This window comes from Sus scrofa, chromosome 5 (assembly GCF_000003025.6).
Source record: "Sus scrofa isolate TJ Tabasco breed Duroc chromosome 5, Sscrofa11.1, whole genome shotgun sequence".
NCBI classification, from domain to species: Eukaryota; Metazoa; Chordata; class Mammalia; order Artiodactyla; family Suidae; genus Sus; species Sus scrofa.
Window position 1 is genome coordinate 49,616,960 of NC_010447.5, and position 27,535 is coordinate 49,644,494.

Below are 27,535 nucleotides of genomic sequence, written 5' to 3' on the forward strand. Positions count from 1 at the left end.
AAGATGCCAAATAGGTTAGTAATATAAGAATCTAGAGATCAGAGGAGAGTTTTGGATTGGAAATATAAATTTGTTCCTCATCAGCCTATAAAAATGGCATCTAATGCCCCTGGCTTTGATGAGATCCCCTAAAGAGAATGCATGTAAAGCGGTCCCACGAATTCCCTGGTGGCTCAGCAGGTTAAGGATCCAGTATTGTCACTGCTGTGGGAACTTCCATATGTCTCTGTCACACCCAATACCTAGATTAAGATACTCAACTTTTCAAGACTGAGTAATGGAATGAGACTGAGAAAGAAACAGCCAATGACATAGGATAAAGCCAGGAGAGTAAAAAGTGACAACAGGATCAGTACTGCTGAGTCTAAAAAAAAAATAATAATAATTTCTAACTTTGAAAAGAACCATTTCTATGCGGTGGTGGGGAATGGAAGCAGATTAGAGCGAGTGCATTTAAGAATGGGGGGTTGCTTTGGAAGTGGAGAATGCGATTTAGAATTGTTATTCAAAAATTTTAGCTATGGGAGTTCCCGTCGTGGCGCAGTGGTTAACGAATCCGACTAGGAACCATGAGGTTGAGGGTTCGGTCCCTGCCCTCGCTCAGTGGGTTAACGATCCGGCGTTGCCGTGAGCTGTGGTGTAGGTTGCAGACGCGGCTCGGATCCTGCGTTGCTGTGGCTCTGGCGTAGGCCGGTGGCTACAGCTCCGATTCAACCCCTAGCCTGGGAACCTCCATATGCCGCGGGAGTGGCCCAAGAAATAGCAACAACAAAAAGACAAAAGACAAAAAAAAAAAAAAAAAAAAAAAAATTTAGCTATGAATGGAGAGGCTGAAAAAGGATAATAGTGGGAAATGTAGAGTTCAAGGGAAGTTACATTTGTTTATTTTTTAAAATGGGAAATACCAGAATATATCTGATATTCTAATACTCACTAGAATATATCTGATATTCTAACACCCACTATCCACTGAAAAGGGAGAGATTGTAGAAGCAGGAAATGAGAGCAAGAACTGACATAGAGAAGTATTTCAAAAGAAGAGTACTACTCAGTATAAGATTCTGAATTCCATGAATAGCATTTGTACACCTGCACTATACTTAATCTGTTGTACTATCATTATCTTCATAGACTAGTAGGGTGGAGTATACCTTTAGAGTTCATCACAACCACATTTCTCATTTTATGATTAACTGAATGAATGTTCAGTAAAAAGATGTGACTTACACCTTGTCTCAGGGCTAATTAATGAATTGAGGAGTTTCCAGTGAGTACTGTTAGTTTATAAAGGGGGTGTGTAGGGAGGAGAAAGCCTTTTCCTGCTCAATATCATAACCAGTGCATTTGCATCCATGAGCCCACCTAGTACCCCTTAAGCAAATCATTAGATAGACTGGTGGCTCGGAATGAGATGTGGTTAGTACAAGGCAAATAGTGTCACCCAGTCTCTTCTTCACAAATGAAGCAATTGCTGGCAGCCAAAATTCTCAACTGTGTTACTTTCTGAGATGTGCCTCCTCTGAAGAGAATTACTTTGCCCCATGTCCACCATCATCCTGTGGGCACCCTATGTCCAATGATGGGTCAGTAAAGAAGTATAAAGTTCAGCTCCTTCTTCTCAATTAGGACAACTCTGAATGGCCACCAAAGACTCCATTAGGATTTTCTGAGGTTCTCGTTGAGATTATATTACAATTTAGCTCCTCTGTCTGACCAATACTGTTTCCCCCCAGGTAGCTGATCCCAAGATTACACCAAATAATCTCCCTCCTTGCAGATTTTCATCTCAGGATCTGCTTCCTCAGGATCCTGAACTACAGAACCCCCAAGGATATGACTGATAATGAAAACTCCAGTACAACAACCTTGAGGTTAATCAGATGCAGCTTGGTAAACCAGTAGGTGGATTATTTTAGAAAAGGGAATAATGGAAGTCGTGGCATGATTAGATTGGTGGAGAATTTACTCCATTTGGAATACGATCTAAGCTAGAGACTGGAAATTTGCAACAGGGTTTGACCTAGCAGAGAGATAGCTGATAAAAATTTTAGAAATTATTAGAGCTTCAGCTCTGAAGTCTAGGCTCAGAAATAATTCCAGGACTAACAAATACCCTTTTGGTTAGGCATAAAACATGTCGAAAACAGAGTGAAAATGAAAACTCTACTTGGTGGAGGGCACATATATATCCAGGGCTAACTCAGCTAACATGAGTCTGAACATATTAACACATAGCTAATTCCAGAATTTTCCTCCTGGCAGGAATATGGCTTTTAGATTGCTTGGGACATTGGTATCCATTTGACCCTTTTACTGAGTTCATTTACTCCCCTCCCCCCAGTGAGCTCCTCCTGTAAATTTCAGGACTTATTAACAGGGAAAGGTTTTAATAAATGGCTACAGTGCTTACAAAAATGGATTTGAGTGCTGCATTCCCTTGATAAATTAAATATTCTTCATGGATAGTAGAAGGAATCTAGAAATGTGAGAACAAAAACAAAATTTTCTAGTAAGGCAACTTTTCTTCCTGAAAATGCACATAGTTTCCTTTTCTTAAAATTTATTTTTATTTTTTTACTTTCCCAGTACTTTTTTTTTTCTACTGTACAGCATGGTGATCCAGTTACACATACATGTATACATACTTTTTTCTCACATGATCATGCTCCATCGTAAGTGACTAGACATAGTTCCCAGTGCTACACAGCAGGATCTCATTGCTCATCCATTCCAAAGGCAATAGTCTACATCTATTAACCCCAAATTCCCAATCCATCCCACTCCCCCCCCCTCCCTTGGCAACCTCAAGTCCATTCTCCAAGTCCATGATTTTCTTTACTGTGGAATGGTTCATTTGTGCCATATATTAGATTCCAGATATAAGTGGTATCATATGGTATTTGTCTTTCTCTTTCTGACTTACTTCACTCAGTATGAGAGCCTCTAGTCTTTGTCTTAAACTCTTATTAGCTGTCACCTTCAGCCTCTCTCTGTTATATAGCCCTCTCCCTGAAGATGCAGGCTTGCCTGGCTTCTGAGCTCACACTGACCAAGAGTAACCATGTGAAGAAATGAATTTGACCCTTAACTGACACCATATAAAAAAATTAGCTCCAGATTTATCAAAGACCTAACCATAAGAGCTAAAACTACTAGAAGAAAACATGAGAGTAAATCTTCATGACAGTAGGTTGGGCAGTGGTTTCTTAGATATGACACCAAAAGCACAGTAACAAAAGAAAAAGTAGGTAACTTGGATTTCATCAAAATTAAGAACTTTTTTGTATCAAAGACACCATCAAGAGGTGTAAAAGCATGATCCACAGACCTGGAGAAAATGTTTACAGATCATATATGATAACAGTCTGGGATCTAGAATATATGTTCTTCGTTGAAATGTTTATTGAAGTTCTTTGCCCATTTTTAAATTGAATTGTTTCTTTATGTTGTTGAGTTGCAAGTGTTCTTTAGAATATAACAGCCTAGTATCTAGATCATATAAAAAACTTTAGCAATTCGACAATGTAAGGATACACGTCTCAATTTAAAAATGGGCAAAGGACTTCAGTAAACATTTCACCAAATAATGCATCCATGACCAACCAGAAAAAAAAGTCATTAGGGAAATGCATATATAACTATCACTTTTTTGTACAGCAGAAATTATCACAACATTGTAACTCAAGTATGCTTCAATAAAACTTATAAAAATGAAAAAAATAAGTCATTAGGGAAATGTAAGTCAAAACCACAATTAAATACAACTTCATACTCACTAGGATGATTATAATAACAATAAAAAATAAAATGAAACCCAGAAAATAAAGTGTTGGTAAAAATGTAAAGAAATTGGAACCCTCATATGTTGCTGGTTGCAATATGAAATGGTATAGCCACTGTGGAAAATAGTGGCAGTTCCTCAAAAAGTTAAACATAAAATTACCATTTGACCTAGCAATTTCACTCCTAGGTGTGTACCCAAGAGAAATGAAAATATATGTCCACACAGAAACATATCCACGAATGTGTATAGCAGCATTATTCAATAATAGCCAAAAGATGGAAACAACTCAAATACCTGTCATTGGATGGATGGAAGGATAAACTATGTTATATTTACCCCGTGGAATAGTATTCAGCCATTAAAAAGAAAGAAATTTCTATGCCTGCTACAGCATAGATGAACCTTAAAAACATTATGCTAAGTGAAATAAGCCAGTCACAAAAGGACATGTGTTGTGTAATTCCACTTATATGAGGTATCTAGAGGAGTTACATTCATAGGAAAAAATAGAAGAATGGTAGTTGCAAAGGACTGAGGGGAAAGGCGAGTGGAGTGTGACTGCCTAAGGCTTATAGGTTTTCCTTTTAGGGTACTGAAAATATTTTGGAAATAATAGAAATTGTGGTTCACAAGTTTGTGAATGTATTAAATGCTACTGAACTTTACACTTTGAAATGGTTAAAATGAACTCTATGTTATGTGTATTTTATACACACACACAAAGATAATAGAAACAATAAGCAGACTTGGTCCTTGAGTTAATTCTAATCAGCAAGAAGGGACTATTGGACTAAGGGACAGGACAGGCTAATGTTAATCTTGGAATATGTCAGATTCTAAGAAGGAAGATGAGTCTAAAGGAGTAAGTTGCTGTTTAAAAAGTTATTTTTGATAGTACCATCAAAGGCTTCTAAGGTAGAAGAAAAGGAAGAAGCACCAGGAATCCTCTCAGGAAAGTTAAAATCTGGCCTTCCTCTAAGTTCAAAAAACAAAACAAAATGCTAATGGACAGAATAAGCAGGCAAGGAAACTTCCACAACATTGAATGGAGTGAGAAAGGAAGAAATCAACTACTTGAGGAAGATAATGTTGTATTAACAGAGTTAAGAAAGAAAAATATTCAAGTTTTGTTTTGTTGAATTATGGTAATTATCCTCCTTCTCCTGATTTTTGGAAGCCTCTCTTTCCGGACTAAACAAGGAAATCTCTCTCTCCTCCTCCTCCCCTCTCTTTTTGGGGGGAGGGGTGTGGTGTTGTAGTTGAGGCTGGAAATGATAAAGAATGAAAAAATTTGTCATGCACAGCCTTTCCACTCAAGACTATCACCGATCTTTCTGGAAGGGAGACAGTAATTATCAGTGATTTACTTGGGGAAAACAAAAGAAAGGAAGAAGTAGCCAAGATAATTTTGAAGAAGTTTTGAGATTTAGAGATGACTTTCTCTAAAATCTCATTACTTATTATAAAGCCAAAATATTTAGACGGTATGGAATTGGCATTAAGTCCATCACAGACCAGAGAGGGAAGAATTGAGAGTCCAGAAACTGTTAAATTCATATATGAAAGCATGATACTTGACAGTGGTAACATTAAAAATTGGTAGGGAAAGTATGGGCTCTTCAATATATGGTGCTAGGACAATTGGTTATCCATATGGAAAAAAGTAAAATTAGATGCTGGTGACAGAATAAATTCCAGGTGGCTTTAAAATCTGAAAGTGAAAAGCAAAACTAAAAATTCTACAGTCAAAAATAGGAGTATTTTTATGACCTCAGGTTAAGAAGGATTTCATAAAGGAAAAGATTAGTAAATTTAGACTTATTAAAATTGTATTTTCTATACATCAGAAGACACCATTAAAAAAGGGGGGGGGAAGCCACTAACAGAGGGAGATGTTGGAAAGCCTTTAGCAACCAAAGGATAAACATTTAGAACTTGAGCAGTGGGAAAAGGCAGACAACCTCATATTAAAATAGACTAAGGAAATAAACAGGCATTTTATCGAAGACATATAAATGTTCAATAAAATCTGCAACTTCGCTATTTGTGGTAGAAATTCAGATGAAAATAATATACCATTTCAATTCAATCAGATTGCCAGAATGACAATACCAGTGTCGGTGAGGGTAAAGGGCAGTGGGAAAGTGGCAGTGGAAATTGGTGTCATTACTATGGAGAGCAATTTGGCAATATGCAATTGGAGAAAAATGAACAGCCAATATATTTTCAACAGAAAAAATAAATTATAGGGTTTATTCGTACAGTGGTTAAAATGAATGAACTAGGGTAAGTATCAATATAGAGAAATTTGAAAATATTACATTCTTTTGATGTAATGAATCCTTTTTGGGTAAAATGGAGAAGGGTTGCTTTGATTGTGTGGGTTTTGAAACATAGTTCAGTGATATTTTAATTGGTTGGATAGCCCTAACTGCCAAGTATTGATAAGTGGATTGGATAAGGGGTTATATATCCATTAGCGGTTGCAGTAATTAACAAACCATCCCAAAACTTGGTGGCTTAAAACAGTTACCATTTTATTAAGCTCATGATTTGGGGGGTTGGCCAGGATGGGTGAAACTGCTCGGATGGTTGGGGCCTCTCACCAAGTGGTCTTATATTTTCTGGTAGATTAACCCAGGCTTCATGTGGCAATCTCTGGGTTTCAAAAACCAGCAAGAAAGGACGTGTCTTAACAAGTATTTTCTTGGACCACTGCTCATGTTCAGTGCTCCAAAGCAGGTCAAATGGCCAAGCCAAGATTCAGGAGTGGAGGCATGCAATCTACCCCTTAAGGAGGAGCTTTAAAGTTATGTCGCAAAAGGGTGTTTGTACAGGTATGGGAAGAATTTGTGTCTATTTTTACACATTCTTATAAGTGCTTTTGTATAAGTATCTGTACTTAGTCTTTGAAAATTTTTATCAGTTACTTGAATGATGACCCTTAGCTTATGGCCAACTCAAGATGCAGCTTTTAGTAGAATGGCTTTACCCCCATTTTAGTACCCAGGGCCGTTATATCTAACACCTTTCTGCCAGACGTTGCTGAAGACTTTCTGGGCCTGACCATCTCTAGTGGAGTGGGATTTAATGGCGAAGCAGCCTACTGCAGGGGCTGCTGTATAGTTCAGTCTCTAACAGGACAGACACTACTTCCAAGGACTGGAGAATACATATAATACTTTGCTTCCTTAATAAGGTAGAGCCCCTATTTGTGAGGAAAGAGTTCCCCTTAGTGCGATCTTTAAAGTAGATCTAATTGGATAATTGAAAAAAAAATCAGTCCTGGTAAGTAAATGTCCTTATTTAGAGATTTATTCTTCTCCAGAATAACAGAGAGGGAAAATAATGAATCAGAGAAATTTAGCTCTGTCCTCTTTCCTGTAACCTGAGAATTTTCTTCAGGAATAGAGGTGGGATGAAGATCCTGGCCCTTGAGATCTAATGGGCTCCCCTTTTTCTTGGGTGCCAATACTCAGTGTGGGCCCTAGTTGACAGTATGTAGCAGTAACCAGCTAAGCCAACTTAGCTTCTAACTGTGATAAAAGATATTGGTGTAGGGGGCTATGAGGGCAGATGGAGGAAGGAGCTGACCAGAAAGAGATATGCCAGAAACCTTAGTCATTAACCTTCTATCAGGTAGCTGAGTAATAGGTCATCAGTATTGTCTTATGTTTTCTAAAGTTTTCAGTAGCTATAATGAGCACATATATTGTTAAAAATCAGGAGGGAAAGAAACTTTCCCAGAGCCAGGATTTAAATCCAGAAACTGTACATTATTCACATTTATACCTCATACCTACTCTAATCCCATATAGATATGGTGCTATTCTCTAAGGGTTTATTAAAGGTATGTTAAAATCATTTGGCTTGCTGTGAGAAAGAATTTTCTAGCATGTAAAGTAGTTCCCAAATGAAGCTGTCTGTCACGCAGTAAACTCCACCCCAGAAAGCATCCACCCAGAGTTGTGTTAAATAAGTCATGTATTTAAAAGAGTTTATAGTCTGATTTTAGATTTTAAATAAAGCATCATGGGGAATCTTGCATTCAATAAGTGAATGGACTTTTAGTAGATAAAAAAGGAGAGAGGATAGGTAGAAATGAAAGAATAGTGAAAAGAAAGTATTAGATAACTCCCAAATCCCCCGTGACACTGGGGTTTTCATATGTCACAGCTAGAATGATTGGATTCTTTAAAATAAAAACACTGTATTTTCAATATTAGCATGGATTTCCTATGTTCTAGTAAGTCATTTCTGTTATTTGCCTCTATCTTGCTCCATTATGGGACTCTTATTAAAATATATTATACAATACCATCCCTGGAGTTCCTGTTGTGGCTCAGTGGGTAAAGAACCCCCACATAATATCCATGATGATGTGGGTTCAATCCCTGACCTTGATAATTGGGTTAAGGCTCTGCGTTGCTGTTCCTGGGGTGTAGAAAGACAGGTGAAGCTCTGATTTGACCCCCTAGCCTGGGAACTTCCATGTGCCACAGGTGTGGCCATAAAAAGAAAAAAATATACATCATCCCTTATTCAGTTTATATATGTCTTCTTTTTGGGTGAATATGTAATTTTTATTTTTCACTTTTATAAACTTCTCACATTTCAAATTTTCCACTAGCTTTAGCCAGTAAAACACCACTGATACAGTGTATGATGATTATATATCATACTTTTGTTATGATAAAGAATTACATTTTGTTCATATTCTATGCTCTATTGTGTCAGTTTAAATACAAGACCTGTGATATTTAAAAACATCAATACTTAGTGTGTATTCCTCTCAGAAGTCAAGCATCTCTGAAATACTGTGATTTCTTGTCAGGCGATGTCTCAAAACAAGTTTATTTTTTGAATCGGTGAACAAAAAACCAAACTTAAGAATGCACTTGGTCTTTGTTCTTTCAAAGTTGTTTGGAATGACAATTAAAAGGAAGTAAAGGAAGTATAGCAGCAGAATGCTTGCTCACTGGAATGTTTTTCTGGTTTTTCCATAAGGTGTCGACAGTTCTCTGTCAACTTGTAGGCTTGAAAAACAAAAAGCAGCCTTGTTTGTCAGGTGTTCTGCGGCATTCCTCCCCAAATTCTCCCAAGTGCACAGAGCCCTGGTTCAGATGTTGCAGTGTTATGTAATTTATTCTGTCTCTAAATGTCATTTCCCCACCATCTCAGGCTTGGCTTTCAGATTGGATGTCTAGAGCACACAGCCCATTACCCTGAAAGTGCTTATGGCACAGATCTTACCTTGATAGTGCAGGGGGAAAGCGAAGTTGTCAACAAAAATAATTAAACTTTATAGTAACATATGCATGTCTTTTGGATATATTTATCCAAATACTTCAATTTATCCAAATATTTGTATGATGTTTTGATATGCTATTTTCATGGAGAGGACTTCTTGACCGTACTTTTTATTTTCTTATTATTTGTACTTTATAAAGACTCATACTAATATATGATTTTATCATTTCACTTACTGGTATTACATATCTATGTCTCTTTGAGCTCTTAGGGTGATTCTTTGACCCAGCGAAAAAGAGCACTTTATGTAATTCCAGAAGTGTTCTTCATGGTCACATAGAAATATAGCGAATGTGAGTTTGTGTTTCCCTTTCGTTAGCCGACTAGCATTCATTCCAGAATGAGGTAAATGATTACTTTCACTGAGTTTAAATGTAAGGATTTGGAAGGGGCACTTGTAAACTATAGATTTGCCATTTCCTTTAAAATCAAGATCTAAGTACATGAAGAGAGGTGGAAAATATGTTAACCAGGCTTTTAATAAAAGTACATTTTTAAAACATGAGGTGATCTCTATTTTCTGAGGATTTCAAGGTATTTTTAAATCACATGATTCTGTGAAACATCTAAAATATTTAATAATTGCATGCCTATTTTGGGCATACTGGTTCATTATCCTTAAATTATTCTACCTGGTCTTAGGTATCAATTCCTTTTATTGGAGGGAAAAATACATATATACTTTCCATTTCCTATAGAATAGAGGTGGTTTAATAACTGCAGAAAGCCATTAGGACTGCCTTATAAAGTGTATCATGCTGAACGCTTATGGAGAGCCAACTAACTTTCCAGAAATGAAGAAGGAAAAAGAGTATCTGAGAATCCCTATATTCAGAACACATCTTTCATTTTCTTTCACTATCCAGGTCTCATCTTAAAGAATTCCTTATAGGAATCTCTCTGGCAATCTGGTGTTTAGACCAGAGAGGAAAGCACATAAGGCATGGCATTTTACCAGTCTTTCTGCTCTTTGTCATATGCTGTTTGGTTATCACCTAGAGGGTACTGCTGTGCCTCAATTTCCCACATTTATCAACGATGACAATATAGCTCTGGAGTATATACATTAAAAATTTAACCAAAGTTCAATTTTCTGTTTGGTTAAAAAAAATTTTTTTTCTATGTGTGAATTTGTCAAAGTATATATAGTCACATATAAATTCCTAATATTCATATATAAATGCAAACCTAAAGAGCCTATCCTTTAGAATGTCAGGACATTAAAATATTCATGCCAGTTTTTCCAATATATCAATTTATGGGACTGGATCTGGCAAAGCTATCATCTGTAATGATGACTGGAATGCAGATGGATTTAAGTGACTGTATATAGAAACTGGGGGGAAGGGAGTAGCAATCGTTCTTTGTTTTTTAGGATGAAGCAGAAAAATCTGCTCTCTCCTATATATGGAGGAATTTGTTAAAAGCAAGGACTAAAATAGGGAATTACTGATTAGCTAGAAATTGTATTTCTTTTATCTTCCCACTTCACTAATATTTTTACCCTCTGAGAATGTATGGATATTTTTGCAGAGATGTATTACTGACTTTTGGATGAATATCAGTATTTTTCATTTCCAACTAGGAGGATATTACTGGTGTTATCTACATAGTCTTTAACAAGTCATCTGCAATTTTATTATAGGCATCTCAGGCATAAAAACTGATAATTAAACATTTTGTTCCATTCTTAAGTAAACTGGCAGTGGTTCTCAACCATAGGATACACTATTTCTGTGGGGTACGATTCAGAAGGCCGGATGAGGAAGGCACTTTTAAAAGTACTTCTATTTTAAATATTCGTCCCTAAATAAAATTTGCTGTCATAATGGGCCACTGTTGCCAATAGGATTGTATCATTTTTCCCAAGTGTGTTCAGATGGAAAAGTTTGCAAATGACTGATTTAGGGTACAGGAGGAAGTTTTATCAATGGAAGTCTCTATAACCATATTCAAGTGGAAACATCAAATCATCCGAAATAGTGGTGATGTGAGGGGTAGGTAGATAGGAGGACGATATAAATTAGCCCTTAGTGTTTAATAAGTAGCTCAAACTATCTTCATTAATATTAGATTACCTAATCACTCACGTACATTCAGGTAATCAAATCCATATGTGTGTTTCACCTGGTGCTTCCCTTGTTAACCAACGAGTATTTTATTAGCTTTTTCCTCCTCAGCAGGTTTTGTGCTTCTGTGCCTTTGCAAACCTCACTAAGGCAGCTTTTAGCAGCAGAAATACTGATGCTATACTATTCTTATAGAAATGAAAAAATCGTTATCTTATATACATGAAGACAGTAGACAATTTCTAAAACAGCTTATTCACAGCCTGTAATTACAAGGAATGGGGGAAGTTCATTTCCAAAAGGAACCCCTTCTTCCTAAAATCTACATTCACCATGAGATTGATGTTGAAAATATGTAAAATCAACATGTTTTTGATTCAGTAGCCCTGTGTTGATACATCCTTGATTTTTTTTTAAAGGATGAGATTTATGCAAAGGAGGGATTTATACTTTTAGTATTTCTAAAATATAAGGGCAGAGACTCTTATCCATTGCTCACAGCATTCCTGGGATATAAGTGTCTCCTCCTGCCTTGGGTTCCATTTCTGAGATAATCAATCTGTAGAGACTCACTAGTTGGGGAACAGTGGTGAGGACTGAAAAACCCTGTCTCTCTTCCTCGTTACACTGAGACCCTGTTAGTTCTGTTCATAGCAGAGGGCAACAAGAGTTGCTTTTATTTTTGCCTGTTGTTCAAATAAATGGAAGCTGTGCATATTTAGAGCAGTCTATTTTTAAATACTAGCTCCTTTCAATATTTTAAAAGGAAGATTTCCAGTGGGGGGGAGTGTTGAAGAATCATCTCCTGAAAAAGAGGAATGTGGGTTTTTTTTTCCCACATATTCTAAGCCATATTATCTACACTAGTAAATTAAATGCTCTTAGAATTTATATGAGGGTCGCACTTTAACTTGAAACTCATTGCTCCCCAGCATATCATTCACAAATCTTTTTCAGATTAATTCTTCTCAGCTGAAATAAAAAGCATATAATCTGCTATCTTAATCATTTTATCAAAGATAAAGTCACCCTCCCCACATAGACCTTTACACCCTGGTAAACAAGTAAATTTGCCTGACCCTTGTAGGCAAAGCACCCTGTTGGTTTTACCCCATACATTTAATAAACATGCAAGGTAAAAACAGAAACAAGAGAAGATGAGTAATAAAGATAAAAGAGATATTTATTGTTTCATTTTTCTCTTTTATATACATGTGCAGAGTGGGTGTTGCAATTAAATTGCAACATCCGTCTTTGAAAAGTTGTCAGTATAGCCTGTTGTCTTATTAGCTCATTTCACTCATAAATTAGGATCAAACTTATAGTAATTTATGGAGCAATAATTATGATTATTAGTAGTATTGATTATATAAGTACATTAATTCTGAAATTATATATGTATAAATATACATATAAATATATAGATAGTGAGAAAGAGAAAGAGAAATACACTTGATGGTGCTTTAAACATGTGGTTGTGGTGTAGCTACCTGGGCAGTGTCCAACATATAAAAACATATGCAGAAGCCCTTGCTACTAAGTTAATTAAATGTATGTTTAAATAATGAAGAAAACAAATCACTGTAAATTTTGTGAAAACATGATCTTTTTACATCATTTTTATTTAATAATCTTGGACCCTGTCTTTGATTGGTACTTTGAGAAATATTCTTGATTCTTGAAATAGACAGTGAAGTAAATAATGATTCATTGAATGAATGAATTATAACAATCTAAACCTGGAATATTTGATTTTATGTGTGTGTGTGTGTGTGTGTGTGTGCGTGCGCTGTGCCCACAGTATATGGAAGTTCCTAAGCCAGGAATTGAACTCTTGCCATAGCAGTGACAATACCAGATCCTTAAATCCATTGTGCTACAAAGGAACTCTTGTGTTTTTTTATTTTATGGTTATATTTCCATTGAACTGGAAAGTCTCACCAACCTTAGTGGACTTTCTTGAATTTTTGACTCTCCTGGGTCTATAGGGCCAGTCAGATTCCACAGAGAGAACTATAGTTACTAGAAATTAAATAATAGCTTTTTTTTTTTTCTTTTGGTTGCACCTGCAGCATGTACAAGTTCCAGGGACAGAGCTCTAGCCCACGTCACAGCAGCAACCTGGGCTGCTGCAGTGGCAACACCGGATACTTAACCTACTGTGCCACAAGGGAACTCCAATAACATTATTTTAAAACTTTGGGTTTGTGGATGTAGTAACATCAGTACCTGGGAATTCGCTTTTGAAGTTTTCTCCTCTGAATAGCTCCATTAATATATTTGGAAACCAATTTTTTTGTTTTTTGTTTTTTAAGGCATAGCAGTTTCCTCATCCTCTTTCATCTCTTCCTTCTACTTCTTGTTTGCTAAACTCTGTAATCCAAAGTCTGTGTGTTTTAAGATTACTATAAAAACAAGCAGATAGGTTTTCTATTCTTTCGGCATTTCTGCAAGTGCTATAGGAATCTAGCACCATGTCCTCGGTTGTTTCCCAAGCCATTTCTTACAGGAACAACATTCTAAGAGTCTCTGTAACCTGTGGTATATATGGATTTTACCCAGGACTTCAGAGGTTTTTAAACTATTTCTAACCAGGAGTTTCTTAACTATTTTGACAATGAAAAAAAAGTTCAGTGTTTTCTCTCCCTAACAGCCAAATTTTGTTTGCCAAAGCTTCCTTTGGAAACATAACAGTAATAGGTAAAATGGTTTTAAAATCATCTTGCATGGTCTTAGCTTTCTTAACCACCCAAAAGAAAACTTCTGATTTGGCAAAACTAGTTTGAGTTGAGAAATACTTTAAGAAGTATTTTACTACCAAGTAAAATATTTTTAGTGCAATTTAAATACTTTTTTTTTTGACCCTATGCTTGCTTGTCTGTGTGGACGACTCACGCTGTTTATCTTACCTTTGGGATGTTTTTTAAAAAACTAATTGAAGTATGTTGACTTAAAGCTTTTATTTTGAAGAGGGTGTTGGAAGGATGTGTTCAGAGTTCATTTCTCTACCCATTTAAAAATTAATTGCAGTATTTCTTTTAACTTTAATAACTTGTTAACAACTAGGTGGTTTTTCTTTTTTCAAAATGAAGAATCTTTTCTTCTTTCAAATATGACAAATCTGAAACCACTGGTGACATCTTTCTAGTAACACCTCCCTTCCATTTATTAGGAAGTAATTGCATAAGAAAATAGTAGATTACAATATGTTTGTGGAACTTATTCAGCCCGTTACCACTAACACACAGGTATACTATAGTCAAAGAATGAACAAAATATAATTATAAAATCCATACTAAAAATATGAAATAAAATCCTGGTTTAACATAATGATACTTGCAGTAATTCATTGTGGCTAAGAACAAGGGCTCTGGGGTCAGAATGTCCACAGTTGGATGCTTCCACTGATTAGCTGTGACATAAGCAAGTTAGTTTACATCTGTAAAATGGGCATAAGAATTGACCTAACTCGTAAAGCTATTGTGAGAGTTAATGGAGAGAGTATATATAAGATACATAGAACAGTCCCTGGCATACAGTCAGCCAGAACCCACGCTCAGTTGTGTAGTTTTTAATATAGTCCCAAGTGCCCAGTCAAGGAGATGAATAGGAGGCAAATAGGACTGAATTTCACCCATTGAACCTGTTGTTGGCCACATTCTTTCTTGCTGGACAAGGTCAGTCAGTAGGAGGTGCCCTTTCACTTCAAACAAAGGTACCAGGTAGGATAGTAGTGACAGTGTATATTACGTGTCTTTATCGTTATCCTAAATAAAAACACATATCCTCCATTGGAGATTTTGAAGTCAGCATGTCTTCCACATAATTATGAAAAAGAGATGTTAACACCTCCCCACAAGGTAGTTAGAAAATGAATAAGGCAAATATACAAGTGATTATATTTAAGCTCCATTTGTCCTCGTTGATATTATAGTTAGACTTAATCAAGAGAAATATAGCCATAGTTAAGATTTAGCATTTATAATAATTAAGGTAAAATGCATAGTGATGGGGTAGGGCTGCCCATAATGAGACAGCTATTAAAGAACAATATGTGTCTTGTAAATTTATACTAGGTTTATAGAATAAGATAAGAGGGACATGATTAGAAACTTCATGAGGAAGATTGTTTTTAAAATTAATAAATAACAAAATTACAGTTTTTTTAAACAGGAAGGTGGACAGATGATGTTTGAATTGGCAAAGTGTACCATATTTATATTTTTACTTTCAGAATTTTTTCTGACATAATGTACTCTGCAGAAAAATATATAGAAAAACACTTTTAAGCTGAAATTTTATTTTAAAAATGTCACTATTAGGGTTTTAATTAAAGGACAGTGAAGGAGCAAAAGAATGAATTAGAAAAATTATGTCTTGGAGAGATACACATAATATGAAAACTGTTATATTTTGAAGTTAACACTGGAGGAACAAAAAACAATGTGCTCACCCATGTTTTCAGTGATACGAAGGAAATTAAGTGTGAATCCTGTCTCTGTGGGAAGACTATTTCCAGTCACTCTTTTATTGACCCCACCCTTCTGCTTCCTGAATCTGGACACAAACCACATTTTTCTCCTTGAACCTCTCTTCTCTCTCTACCCTCTCTATTCAGATACCACTTAGATGTATTAAGTTGGCAGTTTGACATAGTTCAACTGTATTTATAGCCAGCCTGGTATAAAATCTTCAAAATCACGTTAACTCCCTTCCCCTTCTCAGCCACCACCATATCTGCCTTCCAAAGCCCTACAGATTTTTTTTTTTTTTTCTCTTTAACGCATCTTCTCCTCTCCTTTGGCACAGCAGAGACATCATACTCTCATCCCTTCTAAGTTGGAATCCTGAAGTAGCCTTGGAATTCTCTTTCTGGCTCCCTGTATTTTACTACACCAATCAGCTGTCTTCAGGGGAGCATTACAAAATCACTGACCTACGCTATGTCTTCAATCTGGGTTTCCAGACCTCTCTTGCCCTAATCCCATCTAAATAAGGCTCCTTAGAGACGTAATGTACCACTAAATGGTTAGGATCCGTGTGTTTCTGTTTCCTTCTGTGTTCATGCTTTTTATTCCTTCTTCTTCTTCCTCTCCTCCTTCCCCAGTAAATTCTATGTTTCAACTCTACCCTTAATCTTTATACATTTACTGTGATGCTTTTGAGATGGCTATTCAGTAACTCTCATAAATTACACTCAGCTTTCCTGCCATAGTTTTGGAGAATTTGCGCTTTTAATTTGTTAAAAGAAAGAAATCTTTTACTTATTTGTATATCTACAGCCCTTCACACAGTCTGAGTAATTATACTGGTTTAGTTGCATGTTTTTCCAGCAGATTCTAAACTGCTTGAAGACATTTTCAGTGTGTATTGTACTTTACCATTGCTTCATACAGCACCTGGCAGATAGCATATGCTTAATAAATACCATAGAATAATAGATGGTGCAGAATTTTGGTGCTCAGTACACGTTTAAACCACATACATGTTATTATATATATTGTCTTCATAATTCACATTATATCTGATAACATAGGCACTATTAATATTTTTTCATCTGCTAAAAGAAGTTCCCTTAATCTTATAGTTCCTTTAATCTTATAGTGTATAGAAAGCAAAAATATAAATTTTGTCATAAAGTTCATTGAACAAGTGTGAAATTATCAGATGTTTGATTAATGAATACAATTTTCGTTTTCGTAACACATGAAAATTTATATATTATGAAGGCAATGGTCATTCTAACATGTAAGCAGTTATACAAGTTCTGTTCTGTAATACGATAAAAAGCCCTCTTTTTAGTGTCGAGGCAGCTAAGATTATCCAAAATAACTGGTACATCTGTTGTCATATAATATATATAAAACATCTTTGTAAATATCATTAAATGTATATATGTCATTGTACATATATTACATCTTCTTAAAATCATCAAGGAAGATGAGGTATACTAATAATCAGTGGTCTAGAATAACTGTGAAAAAAACCACTTATAAAATATGTTAATGATAAGAGGATTACCTGCTGCAAAACTCAACAGCACAAATATCTATGACTTAAATTAAAAAGAAAAATTAACGAGAAAAAAGGCAGTGTTCGTATTCCTGAGTTTCAGGTGAGGTATCTTCATTTTCCTCATATTTTTCTTCTCATTAACTGTAGAAATCCATAGAAATAAGTCTCTGTGCAGCTCCAAATGTCCCCATTTCATTTTAGATGGTATTTCCAATAAGGGCACTGTTTCTTGCAAAGAATATTACCTCTCACTAATTGTCCTACAAATCCCATTCTTAATTAAAATCAAAATCTTCATCGTAACAACTTCACGATATAGCCTGCAAATATGTGTTGTTCTTGTTTGTTTGGAGGGCGATACTCTGGATACATCTTTTTCTTTCTTTTTTTTTTTTTTTTTTTTTGCCTTCCAAAAAGGAACAACCCTGGTGAGAAAAATTTACAGCAATTGATTTTGTTTGTTTGTGGCTATGGCCATAAAAACTCCCAAGCGAAACTAAATAGTGCTTGTGGGGCACAGGTTTGGTGGTTCACGGGCAAACAGTAAGTTTTATACTACCGTTATTGCTAGACAATAAGACAAGGTATGATAATTCCAGTTTCATCATCTGTCTCTGTTTTGTACTAAATGGTACACTCCATCATGCATATGCTGGCTATAATGTGACATATTTAATTCTGTATTTAGTCTCTGCTTTGTTACCCATGCACGAATACAGCAAGTCCGCATCTCACATGCCATGTACCAGCCCTCTAACAACAACAACAAAAACATTAAATCCAAAATAAGTTTGAATAACAGTAATGGTGGGAAAATCTATCCCAGGGTTTATTCTTTTTACAGGGAGTTGGCAAACCAGGAAGAATAGACTTTGTCATGTGCAAATATGGTGACCATAAATGGTGCTGGAGGCTTTTCCATTGTCCTCTGAGTTTGCCATGAGAGAAAGCGGGTGAGAGAAAGAAAGACACGTTTGATAGAGTTGTGAAGAACGTTTGAATGGCTATTGGGTGTTGAGCATTGTCTTGCAGTGACCTCAATTCGGTACAGTAGAGACCCTTGAAAGCACTGTCTGAAGTCACAATACCACTATTCTCCTCCATTTACTAAAAGGGATTAGTTAAAAGGGTGACGTTCCGTGCAGAGAGTTCCAAGTATTCCATGAAACAAAAGGCTCTGAAATGTTTTTGAAGTTATTTTTAATTGAGTTGAACTAATTTAATAAAGGTCCTAAGGAGGAAAAAAAAAATAAAGGAATGTGATTGTTTTATGATTCCTCACAGATGGAATGGACATTTATAGCATACTTTTCCTTTAGTGTTCCAGAGAACAGTAGCTCCATTTACAGCTACTGTTAGCAATTTAAAACTGCTCCAAAATGAAGTCTTTCAAGAAGTTGACAGCTTATAAATAAATCTGTCTGATAAAATTGAACATAAACTGCATCTGTGGTTAGTTTGCCAAAATTAATTCTACATTTAATTAGAGATAGCAGTCAAACATATTTAATAAAAAACAGTCTTGGAGAGTAAATCAAGTGAAGTCAGATTTTAGCAGACGTTTCGCATTTTTTTGCATGGAGTGATGAAATGACCTCACCTCTCTGATTCCCAGTTATATGGCAACTCTGTAGAGTTATGGGGAAGCCAGTGAGTTCACACTGTTTGGAAAGGTTCCTTGCTCAGCTTAGGGTAAAGAGAGAAAACGATCATTTTGTGATTTCGCTTGATTCCATCATTGGGTTTTACTTTGATGCCATATTATTAAACTAACAAGTTAATAAGCGTATTACTGCTAATGATTACAGAGACCAGGCTAAGGTAATATATATGTGTATGTGTATATGTATACACTATATGTATATATAATTATTATTATACACACATATATATTCATACATATACATATATATAAGCAAATATACTGTACACACACACATACACACGAGTACATAGAATTGCCCTAAAACATTTTTTATTTGCTCCCTTGGCAGTTTTCTTTTTCACTTTTAAATTTAACCATTGCAATGAAAAGTTTTAAAATCATATACTAGATACAATGCCATTTTTTTTCCCCAACAAAGACTTAAAAAAATCAGCTTTGCTTATCAAATATTTGTGCTCAGTCTGCATGGTTTAAGCAATGTGGCATAGCTCTGGAATCCTGGGGAAGATACAAAAGCACACAGATCAATCAGAATGCTGCAGCAAACAATATTTTGGAACAAAAGTGACTTACAGTTCAAAGGGCAAAGAAGCAGATCTTCAAACATTGGAAGTTTCAACACATAGTCCATAGTCCTAGGTGAAATATACAGATAGACAATAGAAACTAGTATTAGCAATACCATTTCAAATATGTACAAAAATTATGTGTGCCTGCATTAACACATACAAAATTTAATGCCAGTCAAGCCAAATTTTATTGTGATTTTTTTCAAGCAGTGCAATGTTACTTTCTAGCAATATGGAAGAATTTAAGAAATATTATGGAGATGACATTGTCATACTTAGTTAATATCAAATTTGGATTAGAAATTATTTTTGTGCTCCTTAGCATTGTAGTCATAGAGATAGTTAATCTATACTAAATTTTTTCCCAAAGTATCTACATATTTGTGTCATGTAGCTATTCATACAGTTTCTGACAGAAATATGCAAAAGCATTTTTTTAGTTAAGTTTTCTTTAACTATTTTGTCCTTTAAGAAGAATATTTTTATTTTACATACATGAATTTGCCCTCAAGTAATTTTATCAAAATTTTGCTAATTTTTTTTTCTGAATAATGTCAAGTAAAAGTAGTATACCTCCCCCCCCTCGAGTTTAAATGGTATAGGTTTGATCCGTGAGCCTCCACTACTTGTACTTTGCATAAATAAAATAGTAAATGTATACAACACAAAAATTCTACCAGTCACTTTTAGGTCTGTTATGGAATAATTACATTGTCTTAAAACTCACAGGTCGACTTATATACTGATGCATTATAGTTGTTTCATCATTTATCAAAATACAAACCAGCTATATTCTATAATTAGAAAAAAGTATTTAAAAATCAGTTTATGTTGAAAAGAGATGTTGACCAGTTCAATCATGCTGCTAATTCCTAAATCATCCATGAACATATTCCAAAGGACTGGCTGATCTCCTTAACAATTTATATATTGGAATGGAGGGAACAATCCTTTTACTGACTGGTTTCATACTACGTATATGTGTTTCAGTGTCATTTCAGGATTAGAATATTATTAATACAACTTTGTGGTTAAATCCTAAATGACCATCCCTCTTATTTAATTAAAAATATAAATAAAACAAAAAGCTCTCTTAACTTAGGACATACCTAAAAATACAATATTTTTTATCCTCATGTCACACATTTTTGTAGGTCCTTAGAAAATAACTTTTTTCCCCAAATTATGTTAATTTTTATATCATTTATAAAACAGCTTTAGAAATCAGGGTTAATAGTTACATGGTTCCTGTGATCTTGTTAGAAAAGCCGTTTCAGTAGTCAATTTTTATCTTGGGCAAGTCAGTCTTACTGGATCAAATTTTCTTCATCTTCAAAACAAAAATATTGATTAAATAAATTCTTATGCAGCTTCTTTGTTTTTAATTCCATGTAGTGCATTTCTACACATTCTACTTTTTCTCTAATTTCAAATAAATGCCATGTCTTTTCATCAGTTTGGCTGGTTTCATGAGGTGACATTGAAGAGAGTGAAACTAATGGGGAAGGGAGACAAAGTTTGCAACTGACAGCTGTAGTTGTAGTTTGCTTTACCACTGGGTGTAAAAGGTTAATGACAAATAGAGAAGTAGGTCAGTTGATGGTCTCAATACATTGGTGCAGAGGTGCTAAGTCATAGTAATAATATTTTTATTTAAAAATATTCAACACTGAGAGTAAAACTTACCCTTTCACTGCTAAAGAGGTTGAGAGGTTTGGTTAAGAATTGCCTGAAAAGGTGCTCTGCAAAGATGGGTATTCTAGAAATGCTAAATAAAGGTTTTAAAAGCCTTGTAGTTCCTTGAAATCAATACATTGGACATATGAGGTTAGGACTTTATGGAGAGCGCAGAGAAAATTGCTCTCAAGCATCAGTGCTCTCACCCTTAGTTGAGGTTCTCACCATCTGTCAGTGCATCACAGAATTCTCCTGAGTGGACTCCTTGCCTCCTGTCTCTTGTTACAGATCCATTTATCTCATTGATGATGCCAGTTATGTTTTGAAAATGCAAATCTGGCTATGTCATCTTCCTGATTGAAAACCTCTAATGAGTTTCATTTGTCTACTGGATAAAGTCTAAACACCTAGACCAGGTAAATAAGACCTATCTTACCCCAACACAGCTTTCCATCCTCCTCTTTAAGCAGTTGATTATGGTGGCCCAGGATATGTGTCCTTCCATTCACAGCTTTCAGAATGGATCATCTTCAAAAGCCAAAGTAAACATCGTCTCTTCTGTCCAGCTTGCCTTTTCTCAGGCACCTCTCTACTTTGTGATAATCTCTGTGTGTCTTCCTCTGCCTCTCTTCCCTCTTCCACATCTAGTGTGTTTCTTAGTCATCGTTTTTTTCTCCTAGTCTGTTATTTTTAAATATCCACCACCAAGCAAGACATACATATTTAAGAATAAATAAATGAAAGCTAACTCTTTAGGACAGTAACAGTGAGGTGTAACTGATAAATGAGATTTTTTGTGTTGCCATGGCTTTTAGGGAGGTCATTTCGCCTTTGTACATATTGTAAATATAAGATGTATGCCTTTTTTCCAAATTCTAATAATATGTCTATAAATTGTGTTTCAATTAAAATGTAGGTTGCACTTCTCTACAGTTTTTGATATTATGTAAATATTTCCAAATTATTCTTAAGGTTTTTCAAAGCTTATGTATTTAAATTAATATTCATAATTGCTATGGATATGTTGTTAAGATTTTAAATTGCCATTTTGAAGCCAAAAGTGAGATTTCAGTTTATATGTATATATGAAAATACCTTTCAAAGAGAAGTACCACCTTATATAAATTAGTAATTTCTTTTAATTGCCTCAAATGTTTCGGTCTCATGTGGATTTTTGAAGTTGTATGCAGCTTTGATGTTTTATTAATTATTTTCAAGGTGGCTTTCTTTCCAGAGCGAAGCGTACATATTGATTTTGTATATGATGAAGACTGAAATTTCTATCTTGGCATTGATACTTCTTGCAATCAGATCTAGAAAGGGTTTGATCGTTTTTAAGCAACTCTCCAGCAGTTAACTGTTGGCTGCCAAAGTTCAATTTAGATAAGTGAAGGGGAAGAGTTTAGAAATTTCACACATTAAATGTGTGATGGGAAAAACCCAATATAATGTATTAAAGATGCAGCCTTTGGAAGGAAAACATGGAGCATCATTAAGAATTGTGTGCCAGTCTCCAAAGGTTTTCAGTCAGGTTTGGTTCAGAAAAGCCCTTGAATGTGTTGGAAGCAGCTCTTGGAAGGGACTGTGTGGTGTGTCGGGGAAAGCACCAGAGTAAGTCTTGGTTACATATAGACTGTAAAATCGACTGGGGTAGCATGACAAAACTTGGTCTGTGTAGTTTGCCACTGCCAATCTTCATGATTGATACAGATTGTTGGAGCCATAGCTATCATATGGTGCTCCATATTGATTGTTAAAATCTGCAAAACTGAATTATTTGGAGCTTATTTTTCCATATCATTGGCTAATTTTTCCTATGTCAGAGAGTTTAAAAGCATTTGACCTTTGCTCTGAATTCTCAGTGGTTACCATGACTAGAAGGAAATTGTATCACCATGTTTTTATGCCTTAGACTTGAATAATCGTGTTGCAATTAAATTCTTCAAGAATATGGTAAAGGATAGAAGATTCTCAGTAAGTCAGTTGTTTCTTTTTTTAGGGATGGTTTAGATATTTTGTTTTTGAAATTTCCATCTAGACTTTAAGAGAATTAGAAGTTTCATGCCAAATAAATCTTGTAGAAGAGCTTTTGATCTTACCAACCATTACAAAAAAGAGCAGAAAATGGCTTTGGATCTTTTTAAATATGGGGATTGGTCCTATTTATCTATAGAATTCAAATGTAGTCAACATGCATATGAAAAATATGCCAGACTTTTTCAAACTGAAAAGACTCTGCATGTTTGCAAGAGGCAAGTGGCAAAGGAGAGTTTCCTTTAAATCACCTATAATATCAGGATCATTACAAAGTAAGCAGTCCAGAATGCTGGATTGTACAGCTGGAAAGAACCCACAGAAGAATGAAAACAGATGGTATTATCATTCTGTCCCAAGCACTGTGTGGATTTTTTTGGTCAGAGTCTGATTAAGGTTTCTGAAATTATTAAGTGGGTATATAATAGAGAATATGAAAATGAGAGCACAGAGGGCTTGCCAAGTCTTTAATGCTCCCTTGAACAAAACTGCCTGCAGGTTCAACAAACCCTTGCCTGGGTTTTGTGGGTTTACAAGGTCCCTCTCCAGAAAAGTTGTTCTGGGTGATGGTCACCATTTTAATTAAAGGAATATCAAAATATATGTTTGGAAAGATAATAATAAGCCACCCAAAACCAGATGCTAGATGCCACACATGTTGGAGAAGGGCTAAAGAAGAAGAAAAACCAAAACCAAAAAACAACAGCAAAACCCCAAACACTCCCTCATTCTACAGACTGGACTTAAGTTAAACCAATAGGCATAAAGTTATGAATATTTTCTCTTTCCATCTCTTGCAGTGTTCCTCCCCAGTTTCCTTACTCCACATTGAATTATTAGCTACTTGCATTTCTTACTCTCCAATGGGCATTTGTTCATTCTCTAGTGTTTCCTTTGTATCACGTTGCACATTAGTGTAATTTTACTTTGGCCCCTTTGGCCCCTTTGAAAAATTGTCATGAATTAAACTGGTTAGCAAAAATCAAACAAACTCAAGCCATGAGATTTTGTGACTACTTTCAGTTTGTTTCCAACTGAGGACCACTCAAACTTTCAGTTTTCTTATTTGAACCACTTTAAAAAAAGAAACAAAACAAAACAAAACAAAACTGTGGTTCAGCAATGTCTTTAAAAATATAATTTTCTTAATTAAAGTAATAAAATAAATTTCTCAAATTCAGGTTGGCAGCTTCAGATTATGGCTCAGTCCCTCTTATATCTGTCGCTAGTATTGACACTGACGACTTTTAAAACTAATTTTTTTTCCTTTCTACACTACATTCAACTCAGATCATAGCCCTCTAATGTGAAAAATAGGATTTTTAACTGATTCACTTGTCCCTCAAGAGAAGAGTTTGACAAATCTGTTCTTGATTTCCCACTTTTACATGGTATAAAATGAGGAAAACTTGCAGGCCATGTTTATAAATGCCAGTGATTATTAATGGGGTGAATGGCCTATCTATCAGAAGGGAAGTAGTACATTCATGTGTGGAGAGTAAAAACAAAGCAATCCCAAGAGTAGAAACCAAATTTCTCAAGTCATACTATAGTTGAGATTTCTGAGTAGGGCATAGAACTTTTGAATGTTGCTTTAGATAAATAACGAAAGCAAGTTGAAAGGTTTTTTTTTTTTTTTAACATATATAGGTTCTGTGCATGTGAAAAAAAAGTGAGACTTCCTATTGAATATTGAGCTTTATTTGGTAATTTGCAGAAATAAACATTGAGTATAACACCAGTTTTTTTGTGTGGGAGTAAGGTAAAATTGGGCTGAATGACTGATGTACTGTTTGGGTATAAACATTAGATTCCATATTGCAACTGTCTGTCACTACTCTTGTCATTAATCAAATAGGTACTAAAATGTACAGAAATATTTAACTGTATGTAATGTAGTTAGTTTTTATAATCATTGCTGGTAGCTATCCAGGTGCAGGTGGTAACTTCTTTTTTTTTTTTTTTTTTTTTTTTTTTACTTCTTCCCAATTTAAGATTGTGAGATCACTGTCTTCCTATAGAACTCAAATCTGAGTATACAGGTTTGATTTGATCTGTGGCATTTGCTATTATCTATGGTCTAGTGACAAGGTAGGATTTGAAAAGCATGGACATTACTGAAGTGTTGAAAGAAGAAGAAATAAATTGATTTGATTTATGTGTGTGATTTTTGTGTGGCTCTATAATCAGGCACATCTATATTCTCATTTGGAAATACCTGTGAATTGACAAGTAAAAAGTAAATTTGGAAAAAAATGGAAGCAGTGTAGTTCCATTGAACTTATTCTACATTTGTCTACCTTGAACTTTGATACAAAGATAAACACATTTTGAATGTGAATTAACAGATAGTCAGTATCTTTATAGTAAATAGTAGTGTTTAACTTGCAGTGAAACAATTTACTTTAAATCTCACGGATTTAAGACTTAAGTTTTAAATCTTAAGTTTCCTTACTAACATCATTTTAATTGGCCTCCTCTTTAAGAGTCATGTTAAAAGGGACTGATTAGAAAAAAAAAAAAGAAATTAAATTTATAGCTTATCCAAAAAAGATAACTGTTAGACCACTCAGATTTCATTAGAAATCTATCAAGGAGTTGTCTGATAAAATTTTCACTTTTCTTCAACATTCAAGTTTATTTTTTTGTACATTGCCTATCAAATAGCCAAGAGCTGGGAACAAAAGTTTTCTATTCTTTCTGCATGGTTTTGTACAATTGCTTAAATTCATGGTATATGTATTTTTTCTTTAAGAAGGTATCAGAAGTGCATAATTGGAGCACTTGCTAGGTAAAAGGTATAAATTTGAATCACTATGAAGAATTCTGTTTTCTAATACAGATGTTCATTTGAAAATGATAGATAGTCCTTTGGGTCCTTGAAGTGTTTTCATAGATTCTTATGCCTGGTTGGCAGTTTTATTGAAAATGGCTGTAAATCAGCAAAGAGAGCTGAAAATACATTTCATGTCATCTTTAAAGCAACTGTAAGTTATTGTCCCAGAAAATGAAGAGGCCATTTTTACAGAAGGTAGAAAGATAAGGTGTTGAAATGTATAGAAAAAATATGTTCCCACAGAAGTATCTCCAACAGTTGCTCATTAGTTACAGTATATATGGGAGGGGTATGGAAAATAAAAATTAAAATCAAGATTGTCCATGGAGTCTAAAATGTAAATTAGCAGAACCTGGTATGTGGTAGGATTTGTTGTTTGTTTGTTTGCTTTGGTTTGGTTTTGGTTATTTTTGTTTGTTTGTTTGTTTTGTGTTTTGGGGGAGATAGTTGTTCTTTTTTGCAAGATGTTTATTCACTAGCAAATTGAATTTGAGCTCATATGCTATAGGAACCAGGTGAACTCACATTCTCCAAATGCATCTGTTGTTTGCTTCTTCCAGAATAAATATTACAATTCTTGATGAACAACAGCTGGAAGGCTTGCATGTGGTTGCATTCCTCATGGGTTCACAGGATGAAATCACTTGTGCACCACTGACAATTTTAAATGGAGAAGAAAAGTATATTCCATCATAGATGTCAGAGAAAAACTTTTTTATATTTATTTTACATTTTTGAGCTATTACATTAGGTATAGTGAATGAGTTGGAAGATATATTTTATAACCCAGCATTCTCTGTGACTTATCTAGGTGGTTTTTTTTTTTTAAGTAATGTTTTAGAAATTAATGTGTCTTAAGTGCCAAAGTCCAGTTTGACAATGCATTCAAAACAGAAGCAATGTGATCATTACACTACTCAGTAAGCTTTGTATGGGTATCTTTAAAAGCCATGTGAGCTACTTTATTAATATTCCTGTTTTAATTTATTTTTCTCTTTAGTTTGAGGCATAAGTTTTCTTTGTCAGTGTGTCATGGAGAAATTGGTAAAATGGTGTTGAACAGAATCCTGGACTGGGGGTGAGTGGCTAGGGCCACACTGCTGCTCCCCTGGAGCTTCGTGACCATGGAAAAGGCTCCCATTCTCCCTCTGCATGCTTCCTCCTGCTTAAAATGAGGGATTGGCATTGCACGATTTTTCCTTCAAACCTATGAGCTTATGATGACTTCTAAACCAGTCTCAAGTTTCTCGATATTTGCTGCCAACACTGATCTCATCCTTTTCTGACTTTCACTGTAGGTACTATCTGTTCCATAAATGGTGGTGGTTGAATAGATTTAATGATATACTTTTTTGTGCAAATCTTTTCTATGGCAATCTGTTTTTTCTTCTGGGAGCACACATTTTTATAATATTCACTATCTCATAAGGTTAATTCTTATCTTGACCATGAAATACCTGAGCATCTCAAGGAAAGTAACCTTGCTCTGTAGCTCTTTATTCCCTTTCTCCTCAACACTTTACAGAATAGTTGTCACACCTGTTTGAAGTGTTGATGTCTCAAATTCATTTAAAG

At 35.0% G+C, this 27,535-nt stretch overlaps 1 protein-coding gene across 29 annotated transcripts in view; it reads left to right on the plus strand.

Annotated features, from left to right (window-relative positions):
• The window catches only part of SOX5 (SRY-box 5), a 1,006,514-nt gene that overhangs the window by 457,010 nt on the left and 521,969 nt on the right, over nucleotides 1-27,535 (plus strand). For 3 of the 29 annotated variants that reach the window (XM_021092929.1, XM_021092927.1, XM_021092930.1), the window contains one exon: nucleotides 21,379-21,506. The exons of 25 other annotated variants lie outside the window; for them this stretch is intronic. The gene's annotated coding sequence lies outside the window, so the exon portion shown is untranslated. Of the gene's footprint in view, nucleotides 1-19,182; nucleotides 21,507-27,535 lie in introns of those variants that run through there. One more of the 29 variants, XM_021092952.1, reaches the window with a different exon arrangement.